General features: G+C 38.6%; 1 protein-coding gene across 4 annotated transcripts in view; it reads left to right on the top strand.

Moving 5' to 3' along the window:
• Positions 1-14,392, top strand: part of LOC129455060 (glutamate receptor ionotropic, kainate 5) — a 175,412-nt gene that overhangs the window by 47,052 nt on the left and 113,968 nt on the right. For 3 of the 4 annotated variants that reach the window (XM_055219704.2, XM_055219705.2, XM_055219700.2), the window contains exon 1: positions 9,421-9,559. The exons of the other annotated variant lie outside the window; for it this stretch is intronic. The gene's annotated coding sequence lies outside the window, so the exon portion shown is untranslated. Of the gene's footprint in view, positions 1-9,420; positions 9,560-14,392 lie in introns of those variants that run through there. 4 annotated transcript variants of the gene reach the window in all.

Genomic DNA, 14,392 nt, shown 5'->3' on the forward strand with positions numbered 1-14,392 from the left:
TGTTTCTCAATACCAAGTACGCCAAACTCGAACTTGTGTCCTTCGTAGTTCGAACTTGCAAGTTCAGACTCGGAAGAACGAACTCCTGACGCGAAATGCATTCTGGGAAACTTCGCTGTCATAAGTCCACACAAGTGTCCTCTGATGCATCCTCGATAAAATGGGCGGATCAAGAACACATCCGGGGATTTTATGTGAACTTGGCCTTGATGCGAACTTTGAATTGGAACAGTACTTGGGCCGCGACTGATGACGCTTCACAAGTCTACAAGAACGCAAGTACAGACAAGAACGCATATTGAGAAACGGCTAATGAGTTTTGTACAAAATCAATGCGTTTGAAGAGGGCAGGATATCTTGAGCTACAAAAATGCACGGTATGTGGAAAATTATGTTTTTTTAACCATAAACCACGAAAAAAAAACACATTTGTATTATACCAAATACACAAAATAACTTTGCTTTTTTTTCCAATGAAATAAGTGCACTTTAAATTAGTATTAGATATAGGTACAGTACATACCAAGAGCCAAATATCATCATCTCATTTTTGACCGAGGTGGCATTTTAGCGGCTTTTGTATGTGAGCTCCTCAAATGCCTTATGTGGGGACGTGGTTAATTAAAAATGAGTTTTTTAGTTAATTGCATTGGCTTAACACATTTAATGGACCTCCATAATAACCAGTATAGACTGTACTAGAATTAATCAACTTAAAGGTTCATAATTCGTACAATTGATATTGGATGGATACGATCCTTGTGTCATTGAGGGTGTGCGATGTTTGCTGGAGGGTAAAGCTGTGAAGACCAGTGTGTGTGTGTTTGGATGTTTATTTTACAGTATTTGTAAAAGAAGATACAGTAGAGAGAGAGAGATAGATAGAAAGAGGAAGGTTTTGCATGCGATTGGATTGGAGGCAGTGAAGAGGCACTGGGATACAAGGAAAAGGGTTGAGAGAGAGAGAGAGAGAGAGAGAGAGAGGGAGAGAGAGACAGAGGCACGAATGCAGTTCACACAGAGGCTCAGCTGCCAGAAATTACAGCAAGCTCAATTCTACCGTACTGAAAACGGAGAGAGGGGCGTAAACTGTACGATGACAAGGACACAGAGATTGAAGGGAAGCCACCGTTGTCTTCTCATGGGAAATGAGCTGTGGTGAATATACAGAAACCGCAGAAGAGACCGAGCGCGAGAACGGGGTAAAAAAGACACGGAGGAGGAGGAGGGGGGCAGCCTTGCGTCTTCTGAGGTAGCGCCTGTGGAGTGTCTTCGTCCCGCTGGACGCGTGTGCATGCTGACACGTTGATTTATCGCTGCATGTGTGATTATTTAAGTAACTGATTTAAATAAGTCATTGTGCAAATGATCACTACTGATCTGTGATTTCTCTCAGTTTCCAGTGTTTTCTCCGTTGTTTGGTTGTTTTTTGCACTGCGCCGGCACATTCGTTCGTGATGTCTGTCCTTTTGGCATTCAGTTGAGGTCTCTCTCTCTTTTTCCTCTCTCTCTCTCAGCGCAGTGGATTCAGATGAAGAAAAACAGCTATGGGTGAGTAAATCTTTCTCTTTTTTTCTTTCGTTCTTGATCTTTTTCTCTCACCGTAGCATTTTTCCTCACCTCTGTTTCTCTCTTTTCTGCTGTCCATCAGCCATTTTACCCTCTTCATCGTCTCCTCCTACTCTTTTCTTTCATTCTTTCTCTCGTCATTTGTCACAGACCCCTCCACCTCCCCCGTTGGTCCCCATCTGCCTATCTCTCAAAAGTCATTAACAACTGCCTGTGTCACAAGACCGCTCAACCTAAACCAATGTACTCGGGTCAAACACATCTTTCACACGTGCCTCCGTCCGCATGCACTCGCATAACGCACACAGACACACACACATGCATGCACGCAAAGCTCATATATTGTCAGTGCCGTCTATGTGACTGCTTGTGAACTCTGCTTGTATATCATGATAGAGGGAAAGAGTGGACAGATTAATGGTGATTGTGACAGCTTACCCACGATGCTCTGCTTATGCTGGCTGTGCTACCACAGCCTGTGTGTGTGTGTGTGTGAAGGTTAATAACTTTACTACCTTAGTGTACAGGGAGAAAAGAACAGCATTTAATGTGTGAGAGAGCACCTGCTGGGGTATATTATGGGAAACACACTGTATATACTCACCGTGACATTGGACCAGCAATTTTCTTCAAATAAGAAAGAGATCTATATAATATCTTTAATATTAGTTGTTTCTCCTAGACAATGCAGATTTTGCTCCATTTGGTGTTCACATAATCTGCATTTTAAATATTTCTCCTGAGAAAAAGCATCTAGGTTCCTTTTTGATGGACTGTATGGTTCCATTAAGGACCTTTTAAAGGGACATTCCACTTTTTTATTTAAAATATGCTCATTTTCCAGCTCCCCTAGAGTTAAACATTTGATTTTTACCGTTTTGGAATCAATTCAGCTGATCTCCGGGTCTGGCGGTACCACTTTTAGCATAGCTTAGCATAATCCATTGAATCTGATTAGACCATTAGCATCGCGCTAAAAATAACCAAAGTTTCGATATTTTTCCTATTTATAACTTGACTCTTCTGTAGTTACATCGTGTACTAAGACCGACTGAAAATTAAAAGTTGGGATTTTCTAGGCAGATATGACTAGGACTATACTGGCGTCATAATCAAGGACTTTGCTGCCGTAACATGGCTGCAGGAGCTGCAATGATATTACGCAGCAGCCGAAAATAGTCCCCTTAGTAACTTTCAATGGCAGGGGACTATTTTTGGGCACTGCGTAATATCACTACGCTTGCTGCAGTCCATCAATATCGAAACTCTTTGGTAATTTTTTAGCGCGATGCTAAAAGGTTCAATTGATTGTGCTAAGCTATGCTAAAAGTTGTATTGCCAGACCCAGAGATCAGCTGAATGGATTCCAAAACGGTAAAAATCAAATGTTTAACTCTGGGGGAGCTGGAAAATTAGCATATTTAAAAAAAAGTGGAATGTCCTTTTAAAATCCCCATAATCTTTCCTTTGCTCAAAAACATATTGGAAAAGGGCTGGCTTTGGAGAAGCAAAAGTGGTTCTACTTTGGCATCATTGTGAGTTTCAAAAATGTGACCCTGGACCACAAAACCAGCCATAAGGGTCAATGTTTTGATCATGAAAGCTGAATGAATAGGCTTTCTATTGACGTATGGTTTGTTAGAATAGCACAGTATTTGGGCAGAAACAATAATTAGAATCCGAGGGTGTAAAAATATCAAAATATTTTAAAAAATCGGCTAGAAAGTTGTCCAAATGAAGTCCTTAGCAACTGAATCTACTTACAAAAATAAATTTCTGATATATTTACGACACTAAATGTACAAAATATCTTGATGGAAGATGATCTTTACATAATATTCTAATAATATTTGGCATAAAAATGTATATTTTATTGCTGGCTATTGCTACAAATATACCTGTGCGATCTAAAGGGATAGTTTCTAAAAAAGAAAATTCTGTCATCATTTTCTCATCTTCATGTTGTTCTAAACCTGTATGAATTTCTTTCAACTGTGTGCTTACCATCATTTATCAAAATATTTTCTTCATCATTTATAACAATACTTCGGTAATATTTGTTTTCCTACTGGAAGTCAATGGAAACTGTTTTGAATATTTTACTATGTTCTTACCTCAACTTAGACAAATTAGTACATACCTATCTTTTTTCAATGCATGCACTAAATTCTATGTACAGCGCCTTGTGAATGTGTTAGCATTTAGCCTAGCCCCATTCATTCCTTAGGATCCAAACAGAAGCCACCAAACACTTCCATGTTTTCCCTATTTAAAGACTGTTAGATCAGTAGTTACACGAGTATGTATGGTGGCACAAAATAAAATGTGGTGATTTAAAATGAGAATTATATTGTATGGCGGAAGAGCACTTAGCCCGAGGTCGAAATGCTGCAAACTAAGTGCTCTTCCTCCTTACAATATAATTCTCATTTTTATCCGCTTAAACATCGCCACATTTTATTTTATGTCACCATACTTGCTCGTGTAACTACTCATGTAACAGTCTTTAAATAGGGAAAACATGGACGTGTCTGGTGGCCTCCAAACTCATCCCCGCCTGGATCCCAAGGAATGAATGGGGCCAGGCCAAATGCCAACACATCCACCACTAGCTGTACAAAGATTAAGTGCACGTATTAAAAAAAGATAGGGATGTATTACTTCATCTAAGTTGAGGTAAGAGGTAGTAAAGTATCGAAAAACTGTGGTGTTTTCCTTTAACCATCATTTCTTAAAATATCTTCGCTTCTGTTCATCAAAATAAAAAAATTCATACAGGTTTAGAACAACATGAGGTTAAGTAAATGATGAAAGATTTTTCATTTTTGAGTGAGCTATTCCTTTAAGACCTTAACAATGCACACAGCCTAATTTTTCCATCTGTATTTTCTTATGTCAACAATCATCTATTTTTAATTTTTGGTAAGGAGTGACTCAAGTGACTGAAAGATATGTGACTCAAGTGACTCAAAGATATGTAAATTCATCATTGCAGAGATTTCTGAGCTATGGAAGACCAGTCAAAAAGTGAAATAAGATAAAACATTAAACAACTATGACGAGAAAAGTAATAGATGGCAGGTGTTTTATCGTCTCCATTGTGCGATTCATAAATAACTGTGAAATAGAGTCATGTGATTTTAGAGTGAAATACTCGCCGTTGTTCTCTCATCCTCAGATGATGCAAAGCATCAGATTTATCAGTGGAATCTTTTTGAGTCGTAAATCCTTTACGGAGCGCTTATCTCCGTCAGAAATAGAAGGATGAAAAGGCAGACCGAATCATGTTTCACGGACGAGCAAGAGGAAAAACATATCTCGTTTTCAACCTCTCACCTTTGCTTGCTTTCTTGGTACAGAGCTCTGACTCACTGGCGGTAGCATTAGATCACTCGGAGGAAAGTACAGAATGTGATCTCAGGCTGAAGTCTTTGTTAATAAGTGTTCTGAAGGTACAGGGTTTGATGCCTGGAAGGACTTAGACCTATTGATTTAACATGACCGCTCTAAAAATGCACTAACAGGCCTTCTGAGTACATCGAATGCTGTATACTTACTATACAAGTGCCTTTTTTCACCTTGTGACATGGTAATGTTTCTCAAGGACAAATGCACAGAAATGTTCTCCCTGGAGAGCGAAATTTCAATCGCGCCTTATGAAACGGTTTCCTTGCACAAAACGCACTCACCACAACGCATTAGCTCGGCTGTCTCACAAAACCCAGTGAGGATCCATAATATCAAGATTAAAAATAGATCCTCAGCGCACACACAAAACTCTTCTTCTACAAAAATACAAAAAGTCATACTTGATATTAGCTTGCATACCAATCTCGACACAAATGATATTTGTTTTAGTGTTTAAGCTCAAATCAAACCCAGCAAGATATTTTGCATTTAAAAGATGTCTAATAGACATCTAATAGATGTCCAAACAAAGTCCAGATGTCTAGGCTAAAACAAGGCAAAATTGGGGTCGCGGTGAAAATGTACAGATGTCTAACCATAGCCCAATTAAATAAATAAATGTAACCCCAAGTTATTTTGGCAATAACACCATAACCAAATTTGGCTAGAAGTGGGTTACTCATAGCCGGACTATGTGGGGTCTATTCCTCTATACTGTTAACCTTTGGTGGGGAAATGACGCTTAGGAAGCTGACTCATGCCTTAAGTATTTTAATACCTTAATGTTTTGTTTGGTGACCTTTCGGACGATGTTTAAATATCATCTCACTTATATATGTAAAATGCATTGAAGCATTTACGTAAGATTTGGGATTGGGGTTAACTGCAACACACGAAGCCATAACTCTAAGTGGACACACGTAAAAACAAATGGGTCTATTGAAAATCAAACATTTGCTTTTCATGCAACAAAGTAAAACATTGTGGTGTGTGTTTATGATAAAAGCACTGTAGATTCACACATTTAGAAACATCACAGCCACTTGACTGCTTCCCCTTTTGCAATGTTCACCATTACAGCTCTTTATTCCTGCAAGTGCTAACAGGCTTACATAACGTCCAGCCATGCAAGAAGTCAATGTTTCACTAACATTTAAGCCAAAAACGTTCTACATACGGTCCCTTATAACAGCACTCCACTTGGTACAAATATAATTAAAGCCATTGTTGTTGGTTAAAAGCATTCACGCTGAGTTCTCGCTTATCTGAAGGCTTTGATTGGAACGAGAAAAGCTTGTATACGGATGCTACATATTCTGAATAAGAGAACCAGATTAAGATTGCATTAAAATGTCAGTTCAAGGACAGATTCGTTGGGAAAACAACTTTTACTTAATCATAATACGACTCTTGCGGCAATACGTATCTAGCTTACGAGGTGGCTAATTTGTTTGATTACATTTGTGCGTTTTAGCTTTCGCATTTGACGTTAAAGTTGGGGGTGACATTATATAAGTGCTTATAATCAGATTATTGTATGTTTTTGTACGAATTACATCGTATGAATTCATAAAAATTTGTTATCACATGAAATAGGCAGGTCGGGGAAACAACTTTTATGTAATAAGACGACAGAATCTCACGGCAATACGTATCTAGCTTACGAGGTGGCTAATTGGTTTGATTACATTTGTGCGTTTCAGCTTTCGCATTTGACGTTAAAGTTGGGGATGTCATTATATTAGTGCTTTTAATCAGATTATTGTATGTTTTTGTACGAATCACATCGTATGAATTCATACAAATTTGTCATCACATGAAATAGGCAGGTCGGGGAAACAACTTTTATGTAATGATAAGACGACAGAATCTCACGGCAATACGTATCTAGCTTACGAGGTGGCTAATTGGTTCGTTTACATTTGTGCGTTTCAGCTTTCTCCTTTGACGTTAAAGTTGGGGATGTCATTATATTAGTGCTTTTAATCAGATTATCGTATGTTTTTGTACGAATCACATCGTATGAATTCATACGAATTCGTCATCACATGAAATGGGCAGGTCGGGGAAACAACTTTTATGTAATGATAAGACGACAGAATCTCAAGGCAATACGTATCTAGCTTACGAGGTGGCTAATTTGTTCGATAACATTTGTGCGTTTCAGCTTTCGCATTTGACGTTGAAGTTGGGGCATTTAGTGCTATTAGTGCTTTTAATCAGATTATTATATGTTTTTGTACGAATCACATCGTATGAATACATACGAATTCGTCGTCACATGAAAAAGGCAGGTTTTCTTGCGAGATTAGGTTGGATATGATGACAATTAGGTTGGCGTTTCCATTACAGATTTGCACAAAACTTCAGCGTTATTTTCTAAATGTCGACAAAAGATTATTGCGAATAGTTTCCATTAACCAATGATATGCGACTAAAACATAAGTCATTCCAAACATTACGTCGACAGATGTTGGTAGGTTTACTAATAACACACATACATATCCCATCCACCGCACTAGGCATTAGTTTTAACCGAAGGAGACGTACGAGTATTATCGAAATATATGAATGCTAAGGAAAGCCCTTTATACTTAGGAGCGGCAACATGTAGGTGTTTCTTGGAGATAATAGTAAATTATTTTAAATCAAAAGAAAAGTTGGAGTGTTATCCAAACATTATTGGCAAAAAAAGCCTCGTGGGAGCAGACTGTATTGAGGTATTTCTGGGAGGTTTTAGTACGTACCGCTTTATCTTCAAATAATATTTATATGACTTACTTGAATCAGGTGACCTGAAAATGCGAATAAACTGTTTGTATTGCAGTTTTTGCGAAAAACACCTTTTCCGAAAAACGACCTCATGACAGTGAAAACTTTTTTTTGCGTTATTTAGGAAATTGACATGTTTCCACTGGCCATATTTTCAATTTCCAATGTCAATTTGCATGTTTAAAGGGTAATGGAAACGCAGCTAATGCGAATTCTGAAAGGAAGGTGTCAATGCAGAAATAAATTCATTGAATGATCAGGCAGGTAATTGAAAGAGACCATTTTGCGGCACTCTACACCCTTTCCTTTGTGTCATTATGTCTTTCTCTACCTTAATTATATGTTCCTAATTACCGTCTCCCGTTTTCCTCCAGGCTGTAAAAGACCATTTCTCCATCCATGACTCACTTTGCCTGCATGCCGAGCGAAGCGTTCTACCAGGTTCTTCGCAGCAGACGCTCTCGAAATGCCTCTGGTTTCCAGCCAGCAGAAGTGGTCACAGGAGCACAGAGGCTTGAGGATTTCTGGGCATAAAAGCCGGCTGAGGAAGTAGGGGAAAGAACAAATTCTGTATTAGGATTTTTTTATTGAGACCTCTTGACGTTAACCACTCAGACCACGTCCATCACTTGGAGTCGGAACGAAACCCTAAGGGGCCGAAGGAATAAGTGTCATCCAATCATACCGAGATCCTTTGATTTCGCATCACGCCAAGAGGATCCTAAGCGATACCATTCAACGGATGATAATTGAACTTCCTGGCTGGCAGGCAATTGAAAATGGAGGACTAGAGGTTGAAGTGGTTCGAAACACCTCACCATTCGGGATTAGATTGGAATCTAGTTTGGACATCCAACTTGCCATTTATTTTTAAGTCATTTTCGGGTAGTTTTCTAGAGGACAGACTGCGATGGAAAAGCTGAGGAAAACTAAGAGGATGTTATGTGTTGAACTTCGGTCAGAGCTCAGCTTTTAGATTCGCATTCAACAGCGTTACTGTGTAGCTGCAGAAAGATAGAGGAAGAATTGGAGGGAACGGGTGGTGTGCCTTTGATAACCAAGGCCGCGTAGGGTACTGTATAAAGGCACACATTTATAGTATAGTATAGTATAGTATAGTAATAGATCTAAAGAAATAAAGAAAACAAGACCAAAGAAAGACCAACAGGCAGCAAACAAATGGAGGGAGGGGTAGATGCCCCACATATGAAGTGATATAAGAAGATAACTACCTGTTTGGTTAAGTTAGGCCTTTCCTCATCTTTCAATCTCAAACATATTTTATTTCAGTCTTACGACTGAAAATGAGTTAGGGTGGGAAAAAGCAAAGAAAACGTTTTTCCACAAGCCGAAACAGAATGTTCTCTTGCTTAATTCCTAAATTTTCCCAAGTCACTTCATTTCCGTTTTTATCCCCCTATCCGTGCCGCTGGGAGAGCTGAGGAGAGAATTGAGTTGTTTTATCTCTGCTACACATTTTTTAGTATTTGCCTTCCTGACAAATTTTTTTCTGTTCTCCTGTTTACCCCCGGACAAAATGCTGCTGTATCACAAGTCAAAATCAGGCACCTGATATTGTTCGGCAAAGCTACCACAGGAGAGCCAGGCAGCGAGATAGAAAGACGGAAATCTGAGATCCGTTTTTTTCCCTCCTCGCCTCTTCACCCCCTACTCCTCTCCATCCAGAGGTGTCCTCGGATATTCCTTCCTCTCTTTCCCTGGAATCTGTCGGCATTCCCGACGGGACTCAGCCAGCTTGTCTCCGTGCCAATCCTTTGATAACAGCTCCCGGTGTCGTCTGCTTCATTCTGTGAGTAGATTGATTTCTTCTTCTCCAGCGTTGCATGTGACGGCGAGCGTGTGCAGTCGTGAGTTCGTGCGTGTGTGTGTTTGACTTTAGCTCCATATGGTGTGCAATACCCTGCTTATCTATCTTCCGTTTATGTGCGTACATCTGGGTGGGTGTTTAACTCGGATGCGTACGCTGCATGGACATAACATCGAGTCAAGGTTAATGGCACGAGCCGGCAGATGAAAAACATAGTGTTGATTTAGGAAGCTCGGATTCTGCAGATCTAAAAATTTTTGTGCAATGCCTCTCCGTGTGTAGCAGGTGTCACGGACCTAACCGCATACGTGTGCATGTTGCTGTGTTCGGCGATAGGAGAGCAGACTATTAGTTACCATCAGTGGCTGTGCGCTAATGAATGCAAATTGATGTAGATACGCTCGACAGAAGATAAAAGGCATTTCGTGATGTGTGTCTTCATGAGGTCAGCTCATTAAACAGGCACTGGGGTTTGGCATAAAGTCAGATTTGCTGTTGTTCAGAACTGCGCTAATAATCCAACAAAAAGTTTGGAGATGAGGAGGCAGACGTTAGTAATGAATGGTTCCGACAATGCTGTCGCGGGAAGCCACGATTGTCTTTTTTCCTACTTTGCCCCTCAGATTGAACAGCTGTGTCTCCATCTCCATCTTCTTTCTCAGTCTCTTTCCATCACTTGCTCAATCAGTGTCTAAACCTCACTTGGGGCTGGCCAATAATTGAAAAGCTATATTGATATTCTGCTTGCAGGAGACGTTGGTAAAAAAACTTACTTATTTACAGTTAATCGCTCGAGTGGGAATTTCGCTTCATTTGAGAATAAAACCGTTATCCACGGCTACGAAAAGTAAAGATTGCTTGTGAAACAAACTAGGTTTAGCATCTCAATGAAATGAATTGTTTTGGCTTGGAAGTTTGACAATGGCTGTGTGATTTACTGCTACGCGAGTCGAACATAACTTGTTGCCTGGATGATAATCAGCTTTGTGAAATGAAAAATGATGCTGACGGAGCACCGATGCAACAATATGAACAAAACCGGGGAATTTTGTCTAATGGATCGCAGTTCAAGGAAAATGTATATCGGTTTTCGAATTGAGAGTGGCTGGGGTGGTCCAAGACCTCCTAAAAGCATTAAGAGACCCACTATAAAGCAGAAAATTATAAATTGGGGTGGTCCCCTGTTTTTTATTACAAATAAAATACTACAAGAATGTAAATGTTCGTGCTGTGGTGCCAAAAAGCGATACTGTCCATTATTAGTCCCAATTTCGCAATAAACTAATCCCAAAGTTTTTCATCAAAATCATTGTCTTTTCGTGTTTATTATTCTCACTTTGTTGAAGGTATAAATCTTAAATTACTATCTTTAGTTAATTTCTTTAGTAATCTTTAGGATCAGGGGCTTTTAAAAAATCGAGAGGGTTTTGCGATAATTTGGGGTTTCTTTAAATAAAACATTGATCCAGGACCAACAAAAAATGTTGTTCCAGGACCCCCATACGCTTCCAATCTTTTTTTTAATATTTTGCCTTTATTTTATTGACAGTATTTAAAGGGACAGTTCACCCAAAAATGAAAATAATGTCATTAATGACTCACCCTCATGTCGTTCCAAACTCGTAAGACCTCTGTTCATCTTCAGAACACAGTTTAAGATGTTTTATATCTAGTCTGAGAGCTTTCTGACCCTTCATTGAAAATGTATGTACGGTATACTGTCCATGTCCAGAAAGGTAATAAAACATCATCAAAGTAGTCCATGTGACATCAGTTAGAATGTGTTGAAGCATCGAAAATACATTTTGGGCCAAAAATTCTCTTCCGCATCTGTTGTGAAGCGCATGTGCGAGACTAAAGTCACGTGACTGCAGTGACGCAGATGAGGTACGACACAGCTGACGTGTTATCTGGTGCGCCCCAGCTGTTTTTTTTTTGTGCGCCCCGGCTTCGATTACAGTCTGAGGGAGACGCACGCTGTAAGTTTGAAAAAAAAAAAATCGCAAACATGTCTGAGGATAACACGTCATCCGCGTCACTGCAGTCACGTGACTTTAGTCCCGAGCATGCACTTCAGAACAGACGCAGAAGAGAAGACAAAGCTGAATAAAGTCGTAATTTTTGTTATTTTTGGACCAAAATGTATTTTTGATGCTTCAACACATTCTAACTGACCCACTGATGTCACATTGACACTTTAATGATGTTTTTAATTACCTTTCAGGACATGGACAGTCTACTGTGCATAGATTTTCAATGAAGGGTCAGAAAGCTCTCGGACTAAATATAAAAAATCTTAAACTGTGTTCAGAAGATAAACAGAGGTCTTACGAGTTTGGAACGACATGAGGGTGAGTCATGAATGACATTATTTTCATTTTTGGGTGAACTATCCCTTTAAATACAGGGTGGAGAGAGGGGTATGGGATCGCCAAAGGACCTTGAGCCGGGATTTGAGCCCGCTACACCATCGGCTCTGACAACCCCCATAATCTTTGACATAATTCGAACACTGATGTATACAGTATCTGAAATGACAACTGATATAATAAATGGGTACTGTAAGGCTCTTCTCTTTGAAGGATCAGTGTAGGCCGGGCCTTGAGATATTCAATTACCTTAACATGGTTCTCAATCATTGAAATCATATTTCCATGATGGACAAGCTAAGTTGAACGTCTTTCTTGGAAGTCTACTCCAAACATATTTGACACCTGTTGTCCTGCTGCTTTCAGAATAGTTATTGGCTGATGTGAATGTACGAGCAGCCTGTCCCAAATGCCATGGGCCCTTCTGTAGTCCTGGCAGTGCACCGTTTAGCTGCTGCCATTTAGATCAACATCTGCTGCGCCCCTTGTTTAGAGAAGCTTCGGTTTATTTTGCCTGCAAATGGCAAAATTCATAATCTTTCCTGCAGGCTCTGCCATATGAAGCTCTTCATGCAAGCACATAACTTCAGCATATACAATGAATCACAATATATGTCATACAGTGATATAATCAGATCTTGAATTTTCATACCTCGATTTTTATGCTTCGAGGATATCTAATGTAATTCCGAAGCAAAAATCAGTACTTGGTGTGGTCTGGTGAAGTATATTATGGTTAACAGGAATATAATATGTACTGTATAGTAATATTTGCTATTCGTTTAGCTATCTAAGTGTTATATTGTACTAGGGTTTCCATTTTTGTATGGTAACTATATTGAATGTGATTTTATTTAATGTCTTGTCGTCTCTCTGTTCATATTCTCGCTTTAATTTTCCGGCCAACATTTCATTTCTTCAAGTTATTTTCACGCTCTGCTTGTTTTTCCTTCTGTACATGTAAGGGTCAGCAATACATATATTGTAGATGTGGTCATGTTCTGTGTCAGAGAGAGAGAGAGAGAGAGAGAGAGAGAGAGAGAGAGAGAGAGAGAGAGAAAACCAACATCTGAAGGCTAATCCATCATTACAGTCAGTGCTGGGTCTCCTTGCATGTGCATGAATGAAGTGGGAGAGAGCGAGAGAGCACACAGACGCCACATGCAGTCCAAATACTAAAGCCCTCCTGTAATAGGCTTTACAGGCACCTCGTGGATTTCTTACAATAGTAATTATAATGTCACACTGAAAACTTGAAATGAAATGGCTAATCCAAAGAAAAATTTTTTTGGTGAAGCCTTAAAGGGATAGGTCATCCAAAAATGAAAATTATGTCATAATTTATTCCCCCAACATGTTGTTACATACCTGGTATACATTTCTTGGTTCTGCTGAACACAAAGGAAGATATCTGTAATGAAGCAAGAAACGGAAGCACTATTGACATACAGTAGTAGGTTCAAATACTACAATGGAAGTCAATGGTGCTCAAAAATGATTTGGTTACAAACGTGTCATGAACATGACAGAGATTTTATTCACATTTATGACTTAACTGTCATAAAGTGTCATTTGATCAATTATGTCATTTTTATGCAAAGATGACATTGTTTAAATTTTCTTTGTTGACAACTTGACATAAACAGTACATCATAAGTTGTCATAAATCTGTCATAAACTTGACATAGAAGAATAAATATCAAACTTAAGAAACTACCTTGATTTATAGGTTAACATTACATTAAACTGTCATTAAAATGTCATTGTGTTAATACTCTGTCAAATAATTTTAAATAGCCTTCCTTAACAAAATGCAACAGACACGTCAAAATAGTATACTTAACTTTATGTATGTGCACAATACATAAAAGACTGACAACTAACAGAACTTGTTCTTTCTCACACAGAGGATCTGAAATTTTCTGACATAGAAGAAAAACGAACAAACTTTGAATCAATTTAATTTAATGTAATTAACTTGTACGGTTTTCATTTAATTTTAGGTGAATCTGTCTCCAAATGCTCCAAATTTCTCCATTTTTAATTATTATTATTATTATTATTATTATTATTATTGAATGATTGTTTTTTTTGTTAAACACATGGAGGAAACTTAAAAAGACATTCATGAAGAATATTCATGTTATAAAACTATTTGACAGAGTATTGTCAAATTATTTGTATGACTGTAGTTGAGGTCAAGAAAAATAATGATGATGCTGTTATAAAACTATATGACAGAGTATTAACACTTATGTTGTCTTGGTAATGTCAAGTTGTCATGACAAGTTATGATGTATTGGTTTATGTCAAGTTGTCATAACAAAGACATCTCAAACAATGTCATATTTGCATTAAAAATGACATAATTGAATGAATGACACTGAATGAAAGTTTATGACATAATTGTGCATAAAATCTCCTTCATGTTCATAGCACGTGTCAT

This window comes from Misgurnus anguillicaudatus, chromosome 20 (assembly GCF_027580225.2).
Source record: "Misgurnus anguillicaudatus chromosome 20, ASM2758022v2, whole genome shotgun sequence".
NCBI lineage: Eukaryota > Metazoa > Chordata > Actinopteri > Cypriniformes > Cobitidae > Misgurnus > Misgurnus anguillicaudatus.